Source organism: Passer domesticus, chromosome 11 (genome assembly GCF_036417665.1).
Source record: "Passer domesticus isolate bPasDom1 chromosome 11, bPasDom1.hap1, whole genome shotgun sequence".
NCBI lineage: Eukaryota > Metazoa > Chordata > Aves > Passeriformes > Passeridae > Passer > Passer domesticus.
The window spans coordinates 24091873-24100909 of record NC_087484.1 but is presented as its reverse complement, the minus strand read 5'-3'; the positions used below and the strand labels follow the sequence as shown (position 1 = coordinate 24100909).

At 44.4% G+C, this 9037-nt stretch overlaps 1 protein-coding gene across 2 annotated transcripts in view; it reads left to right on the top strand.

Annotated features, from left to right (window-relative positions):
* Positions 1-456: 456 nt before the first annotated feature.
* LOC135309655 (glypican-5-like) overlaps positions 457-9037 on the top strand; it is a 381061-nt gene continuing 372480 nt past the window's right edge. The window contains exon 1 of one of the 2 annotated variants that reach the window (XM_064435855.1): positions 457-560. The gene's annotated coding sequence lies outside the window, so the exon portion shown is untranslated. Of the gene's footprint in view, positions 691-9037 lie in introns of both variants that reach the window. The other variant, XM_064435854.1, reaches the window with a different exon arrangement.

Genomic DNA, 9037 nt, shown 5'->3' with positions numbered 1-9037 from the left:
CATGCTTTGGGCCTGAAGTTTGAGGAGATTGTCCTTGAGTCTCCAGCTGGAACAGGATTGTTTTGTCTTCACCCCCCTGTGCAAGGATCCCAGTGACACTTAATATAAAGCTAAAAGCTGCACTCCAAAACAGAACAGAAAAACTGAAAACCTAAGGCCTTGTATTTGCAGGGTTCCCAGATGAAGGAAGGAATGATGAATCTGACTCCATGTTCTTAGGCTAATTTATTATTTTATCATCTATATTATATTAAAGAACACTACACTAAAAGAATGCAGAAAGGACACAGACAGAAGGCTAAACGATACTAAAGCAAAACTCGTGACTCCTTCTCCAGAGTCTGACACAGGCTGTCATTGGCCAATAAGTAAAAACAATTCACATGAAACCAATGAAACAATCACCTGCTGGTAAACAATGTCCAAACACATTCCAAAGCAGCAAAATATAGGAGAAGAAAATCAGATAATTGTTTCATTTTTCTCTGAGGCTTCTCAGCTTCCCAGGAGAAGAAATCCTGGCAAAGGGATTTTTCAGAAAATATCATGGTGACAGTAAGGTATTGCTGATTTCTTGCCTGCTTGCCTTAGGATGAATCTGGATTCCTAACAGAGGAACTGAGTGCCTGCAGATGGGAATCCCATGAGATCAGTCAAGGCTGTCATATTGCTGATACCTCAGCCTGAAAAGTGAGTGGATGATGAAAACTTGAAGCTGTTTTTAGAGCAGATCAGCAGCCTGGAAGCGTGAGTCAGCTCTGCCATGTCATGATGTTAGAGGGAAATTTCATTAAAGCAGGTTCTGGCAGGGGGAAGGTTGTTGCAGAAAATGGGTGGGAAACAGTGCTAAGTTTAGTATCAGTGTTATGAAGAGGATGGAGCAGGCAGAACGTAAGTAGGTGCTTTGTCATTCCATGGTATGGATGTGTGAAGAGGCCACGTGACACAAAGTTAGCTTTGCCAATTTGAGATCTTGCCTTTTTCTGTAATAAAATGGTTACCTGCTCCCTTGTCCTTGTGCTGATGGTGTTTCTAACCATTTGTTCATTATGTGCTTATTCAGTCTGCACTAATCATTTGGGTTTTCTTCAAATCTCCTTCTTTATCCATTAGCAAGTTGTTCTCCCTATTTATATTTTGAGTGGTGTTTTACTCAGATTTGTTCCATTAGTTAGCTGATGGCTTCGAGCCAACCCAGGTAATGGGGGGAAGGTAAGGGAACAGATTCATAAAGCCATTGGAGCAGCTAAATATGGCTAAATCCCTACCAGGGATTTGCACAGCTTAACAAAGGAGGCTGTTTTTCACTGAGGCAAATATTAGCACGTTCAGGTAGCTTTTGTAAAATCCATTCAGCATTTGCCTGTATATTTAAGTCCTTTAAATACCCTTGCAAATCTGGGCTTCATCTTTCTAGTTCCCAGAGACGTGTTTTACTTCCTGGTCAGGAGGGAATCTGTCCAGTCTTTGTGGACAACCTATATATACAGAATATATATATTTATGAAAATAAAAGAATATACCTAATATATTATATAAAATATATATTATATATATAATATATATTATATATAATATATGTAATATATATTATATATATTATATATATTATATGTGTGTGTGTATGTATATATCTATTTTGCGTCCAAACCTTAGGAATTTCTACGCATACACAGAGTTCATGGCTGTAACCTACTTATCCTTCTTGTGTCCATACATGCAGATTGCAGACCTCAGTTTTTACATATAAAACCCTCAGTGTCTAAATTCAAATACCTTTGATTTATATCTGTGACAAGCTGAGTTTGACCATGACTTGAGGCAAGAAAGAGATTCTGGAAGTTTTATTGATAGCATGTAAACATTACTGTTTCCTTGATCTATGTGAGAGATGTTGACACATACATTTTAAGTGGTGGCATTTGCACTGGATTATGTGTTTTTGTTCTTTGTCAAACGTGGAGTTGTATTTTTGACTTCTAAGAAATAGGCAGTTTTTCTCTCTGTAGCCCACGTGACCTTAGTCTTGTTTGAGATAAAAGAATTTGCCATTTTTTTCCACCTTGTGGCTCACTGATTGTACTGGAATTGCACCCAAGATTAATGTCTAAAGTTTAGGATAGTTGTTTTCTTAAATTGGACTGCTGAACTTGTGGGAAATTTAAACCACTCTCAGTGTGGATGACAGCACAACAATTAACCCATGTGGTAGCATTCAGATTGAGATCACTGACATGCTCTCATCCTGCACGTAACTTTGGATGTTTGCATGTCAGCAAGAAGGCTGAAGAGTAGAAGAACAGATTTGGCATCAGAAAGGAATTTGTTTTCCTCTTGCTGAGGGTTCTGCAGTGTGGAGAACCCTTCAGCTCCTTCCTCTCCCAGAACAAGCCATGTCACAAAAGGCAGATGTAACACCAAGCTCGTTCAGAAGCCATCAGCTCATCCTGATCTCAGCTGGCACAGTTTGTGCTTGATAGTGTGCCTGCCTCATCAGCTGCAACATCCTGCTCCAGGAGGGCTTGTTCTGTCTGATTAACCACATGAAAGGGAATTTGTGAGGGCAGCACAAAGGGCAATGGGAGTACACTGTTCTTCTGTTTATTCTCAGCCGTACAGGTCTGATCATGGCTACTTTCAAAAGCCCACCTGAAGGTCTCAGCTTGGTGGTGTGCTGGGCATCCAGAGACAAGTCTCATTCTTGGAAGTCATAAATAAGCCAGGATTGGCAGACAAGCAGAACAATTCTTGCCAACTCAATGGCGTTTTAGTGCTTCCCATCTCCTTCTTCCCTGATCTCAGACCTCTATTGCTGCTTCTTAGCCTCTTCTCTCATTCTTCAGTCACTTTTCTCAGCTTTTCTTGTGGTTATGGTAGTCCCAAGTGGCTTTTCCTGTTAGACACTTTATGGATTTATGTAATGGATCCTTAGAGTTTGGTTTGTGTATTGGATATTCACTGCTGTAGTTGCAGTCTGAGCTGTGCTGCATGTCCGTTTTTAATTCTAGATTTTGTTTCATGGACTTCAGAAATAAGGAGGAGGTGGCATTTGTATCTGGCCATCCAGGCTGACTTGTCAGAGGCACAGGACATTTCCTTGTCCCTGAGGGAGCCAGGCTTGAGGCTGTGCATGTGTCAGCACCCTGTGCCACCCGGGGTTCAGGGCTGTTCAGTGACTTTAGGGGACTCTGTCTTCTCATTTCTCCTGAGAGTGTGGCATCCATCAGCAGGGAAGGATGGAGTGACAGGTCCTTTCCTCACAGTGATCCTGCCAGAGCTCTGCTGCTGGGTCACGTCCATGTGTGAGCTTGGAGATCCTCACCTGGCACTCAGTACAGCTGCACTTGCTCCTGCTGAGGACCTCACCCTTGCTTTTATCATCTGCCAGAGTGCTAGAGAGTAGCTGGGAGCTGTTACAGATGAATCCCTTTCACTTTTCTCTTTGGTTGTTAAATTTTATTTACCTTAGTCCTACAGGAACAGTGATGAGACCAAGGTCAGGGCACACCAACATCTGTTACCTTTCTATCTTGTCCCCTGAAGATCAGATCCATTTGATGTCTCCCCCACCCTCCTCCAATTGTACAGTTTAAAGCTGGTTTGTGCTGTCAGCAGCTAATTAATAGTATATTTCACTGAGAATAGCAGCAACCCATCTGGGTTGCAGACCCTGTAACCCTGTAGCTGAAGTATTGGAAGACTTTACAGATGGCTTTACAAAGCTGCTTTCTCTCTGGTAAAGAAATGGGTAGTATTGGGGCTGCCAGGGAGAGGGTCCATTGCAATGCATTTTAATTTCAGCAGGTAGCAAAGTGAGTGTGTTGTGCAGTCAGTAATAGTCCTTGCCTATTCACGTGGCCATGGAATTTGTGAGCAGCTTTTGAAGTTCAGGCTCTTCTCACTGTGCTCAGGTCAGCACAAAGTGCTCTCAGTCTAGCTCAGTCATACTCCAGGAAACTCTTGTTTAGTGGTTCGTGTCCGTGCTGCTGTTTGGGGTGGGAAATCCTCAGAGCCACTGCTAGAGCCCTCTGTGGGCACGTGCCAGGGGTGTGCTCCCAGCTCAGGGCAGACCCAGCTTGTTCAGAGCAGCCTCTCACCATGCAGGAGCTGCCCCGGAGGCTTTGGGCCAAGGGCTCCTGCTGAATGTCCACATCACCCAGCCAAGCTGGAGAAACCCCAGCTGCCTCTGGCGTTCTGTGAGTCCTTGCTCAGCAGCAGGCAGGGGTGCTGTGGCCAGCCCTGGAGCCCAGAGCATCCCATTTCCCTGTGTTCAGTGGGGTGCTGCTTTGATTTTCCAGTTCCAAAGCACAAACAGGTTTGGAAAGTCCGCACCTCGTTTGAAGGTATTTCAGTGAGAGTTTTGCTGCTAATTTCAGGAGATTAAACATTTCTTCTACAGATGTCTGTGAACAAAAATGGTGCAACACTGAGCAATGGCTTAACTTGAACAACCTAATATGCCAGTTGTGAAGTAAATTATCTGCTACCAAGGGAGCACTTAGACAATAAACATCATAGCACAGAGGGTCTCACAATGACTGCCATGATCAGAGTGGCATTTAAGAAAAAATGACAAATTTTAAACAATCTTTGCTTCACGTCAAAAATAAAAATCTTGTATCTACTTATTTTGCACTCTGTTTTTACCTGAAAGTAGCCTGTGCAAGATATCATGTGGAACTGTTCTTGTAAGTGAAAGTAGGACCTGTGGAAAATCCACTCTCTTGATCAAGGGGGCAAGGAATAAGTGTTGCATTACATGGAGAAACAATTAATATTTGTCTCAGTTCTTCAGAGAACCTCACAGAAAGTCAATGCCTTCTTGCTAGAAAAATTGACTCTCTTCTTCACTTTCATATGCTTTGATGCATTCTAATATAAAGGATTAATTTGAAAAGACATTCAAAGCTCACCTGGATGTGTTCCTGTGCTCTAGGTGACCCTGCCTTGACAGGGCTGGACTGAATAATCTCCAGAGGTCCCTTCCAACCCTAATGATTCTGTGACTCTGTGAAATGGCTCAATATTTCTGGAAACTCTCTTTAGACAAACTTTGAAAGGAGTGGATGTCTCAGGAAGTATGTTATTTCACCCTTCCATCTGCAGGCTGAGCATCTTTCTCACACTGGACAGTAACACAGGAACTCAGATGTGTAACACAGAGGTTTTATGGCCTAAAAAATGTGTTGCTGGAGGCATTTTATTCCTATTTTTAAGTGACCACAGAGGCCCAGAGAGACCTTCAGTGTGCTGATCTGTAGCAGAACTAAAAAACAAGATGAACTTCAACCTGTTCCTGCTCATTAAAGTTTCAAGTACTTTACGCTTAACATTAGCTGTCCTTAGGAAATGTTTAGGTGTAAGGGGCAGTCTGCCAGTTTTTGGCTTCTTTTTTCTGCCTCTGTTGAGGTCAGGATTGAAGGCACTCAAGATGATATTTTGCATCCAGACTCAGGTGTTAGCAATGTTACAGCCTCACAGAGTGAGTTCTGCAGTTCTTCACTAACAAGGCACAGAATGGCCAACTATCTCTCGTTACAAGCCCTTTTCAGGCTAAACTATGCAATTAAGAAACGACACCTAAATTAGTTTCACTTTTAACCCAATAAGCAATCCCTCAAAGTCTGCAATGTGGACTTTTCTGTCCAATTACACAAAACCACCCAAACCCATGGAGAAGAAGGTGAAGAAGAAGGAGCAGCCACTGCCCTAAAAACTCCATGTTGCTTTATAGATATTACTATATTCTAAACCCTTAAACTCTGAGTTTTCCACCCTGTGATATCACACACTTCTATTCAAACTCCACACCCACAATCCCAGTGCTGTCATTCCATTTTGGAAGCCTTTTCCATAGCCTCAGGTGCAATGCAGTGCTCCCCAGCAGCAGATGCTGCCTGTGTGAGACCCTGTGAGCTCTGCCTGTGCCTTTCTCCACGCCAATCCAAGAAGGTGGCAGCAGCTCAGCCCCAGAGGACAGTTTGCAGCCAGGCTGCTGACAGAGCATCCTTTCCTTGCAACAGGAAAGGAGAACACCAATTCCCAGTGTGTGGTGTCCAGCTCACTTCATGTATGAACCAATTTTGGATCATAAAACAATATTTTTGTTTAAATTAATCATTAGGACCAGCAGTCCCATTAGAAACTAAACAGTTCTGTGCATTTTGGCAGAAGAGGGGTTGTTTTTAGGCTCTCTTGTAGAGCTACAGGCTTCCTAGAAGCTGGTTTTGTGGGTTATCTTACTGATGCTTATCATGTGGGTGTTATTGATTATCTGAGACGAGTTCAGAGCCCTGTTGTGCCAAGCACTGAACTCTGAAGGCCTGGAGCAGAGCTCGTGCTGCAAAGTGTGTGAGAAAGAAGCAGGATGACAAGAACTGTTATCTGTCAATCTCAGTTCACAAACAGGCAAAAAGTCCCACAGAACTGAAGGCAGTGATGCTTCCTGGCTTTCTATAACTGCTAAAATTCTCACTGAGCTCTGTACAGTTGGATTTAAAAGGGTTAAACTAAAACAACACTTGAGTGTATGTCACAGCAGAAGATACTCTTCTGCCCTTATCATCTGTTCCTTGATTCTCTCTTTGAAATGGGCCCTCAGGTCTGCTGCTGTTCCACAAACTGAGAGCAGATCTCATATATTCCAGGCTTGGATGTTACTTTTGGTACTTCAGTTTTGTGTCTTGGCAGATGGGACTGATAATCTTCAGCTGAAATAGCTGGCAGTGACTGCTGATGGTGATTAACTTCTACTGATGAATTAGAGAATGTCCTACCAAGTAACAATTAAAAGGGATTTTTTTGTCCCCAGATTATTCTAAGGCTCCTGTTTAGGGCATATTGTGTAAGTTCAGTTCATTTAGGATCTTTCTAGGATGAATTTCCAGATCAGTCTTATCTCTTCTGAGCCACAGTTGGGCCATGTTAACGCTGCCTCCCCAGGGACTCCTCACTTAAACAAATGTAGTTCTTTGTTTCACTCTTGCTACTGATTCTTTGCTGCTGAAATGAATTGCAGCTGCTTTGCCTCCTTTCTGAAACTATGATCTGCCTTCCCTTGTGCCATCATTCTAGTGGAAGAAATATTCAAACCACTCAGACTTGGTTTGTTTTGCATGTGCAGCATTTTTACACTTACCAGCTCTTCCTGTGGCTCAGCACGAGGGGAACTTGGAGTCTCCAATTCCTGCTGGGACGAGCTCTGCTCTTCCCTTCTGGCTCAGGCCCTTGCCCTGCACTTTGGTTTGGAGCACACCAGCTAAGCAGCCATTTGAAGGACCTTCCAGCTATCACACATTCAAGCCATTTCTCTTTGCTAGCCCTTCTGCTTCTTCCTATACTTTTACCTGTCTTCATCCTAATTTTTCTGGTGGAAAGCAGAAAGGAACACAGGTATACTTTTCTTTCTGATAACTCCCCTTTGCTCTGCCTGCTCCTCTGTTCTTTGACAAAACAAGTTCTTAAAAGATCAGTCTCCAACAGTAAATTAAGAGAGGGTATCTTGGTAATTCTTCACTATCTGTATGTATTGAGGTGATGGTGGGAGATTTTGTGTTGTTTTTTGGGTTTTTTTTGAGTTTTGGATCTTCTGATCATGGGTGACTTTCAGCCCACAAAAACACAGCATGGTGAGCACAATGTACCCTGCTTGACTTTCAGCTCATATTTTTGCCCTCCCCACTGTGACACACACATCTTATTCTTTGCCAAACAAAGAACATTTTGCACTTAAGATGAAAATAAGTGAAATAGCAATGGCAGAATGCCCGAGCTGGCTGTTTCTGCTTTTTGTGCAATAACAGTGCACAGTGGCATTTTGGAGTCTGATGGGAACAATAGCAAAGCTCTGTGCAGGAGAAATGCATGTGGTTAAATGATCAAAGAGGAAAGAAACTGATTATGCAAACCTGGAACAAATATAAAGGGGATGTTTTTTATTACAAGGTCAAAGTAATTAAATGCTCAGTTAGAACAGCCTTTGTCATTCACTTAAGTAATAGCCACTCACTCAGATGCATCTTCAGTGTCCTCTCTGCCTGCTGCTCTAAGGTGACTTATGAGCAATGAGGCATCTCTTTATTTAAAGCATTTCTGGAGAAGTGCTTGTTGCCAAGTCTTTTGCCTGCAGGTTCTTCCAGCTGTCCTTAGAGCACCTCGGTGGCTCCACTCCAGGGGTGAGAAAGCTCTGGGCTCAAAGCCCTGCTGTGGGCCCAGGCACAAATGTGACACACAGGAGTGCCGTGGTTCAGTTCGGGAGCCTGGCCTTGGGAAAATGGTGGGGCAACATCTCAGTGGCAAAATGCTCTGCAGGGTGTGCAGGGCTGCTTCAGGGGCGTGGTGTGGTTGTGTGCCACCCTGTGTGTGTGCCACCCTGTGTGTGTGCCATCCTCTGTCTGTGTGTGTGTGCCACCCTGTGTGTGTGTGTGTCACTCTGTGTGTGTGTGCCAACCTCTGTGTGTGTGTGTGTCACCCTGTGTGTATGTGTCACCCTCTGTGTGTGTGTGTGTCACCCTCTGTGTGTCTGTGTGCCACCCTGTGTGTGTGCCAACCCCTGTGTGTGTGCCACCCTGTGTGTGTGTGTCTCCCTGTGTGTGTGTCACCCTCTGTGTGTGTGTGTGCCACCCTCTGTGTGTGTGCACCACCCTGTGTCTATGTGCCACCCTGTGTGTGTGTGCCAACCCCTGTGTGTGTGTGTGTGTCACCCTGTGTGTGGTGTGTGCCACCCTGTATGCCACCTGTATGTGCCATCCTCTGTGTGTGCCACCCTGTGTGTGTATGTGCCATCCTGTGTGTGTGCCACCCTGTATGTGCCATCCTGTGTGTGCCACTCTGTGTGCCACCCTGTGTGCCCCCCTGCTGCATTGCCAGCAGTGCCTTCCCCAGCAGTGTGGGGTGTTTGGGCACAGCCTGCGCTGCCCCTCTGGGGGAACTGGATGTGCCAGGGACACTGCACAGCCCCACCCTGTCCACAACTCTCCTCAGTTGTGATTTCTGCTCACACAGGAACAGATTGTTCTTGTTCCTGGGGGACTGGCAC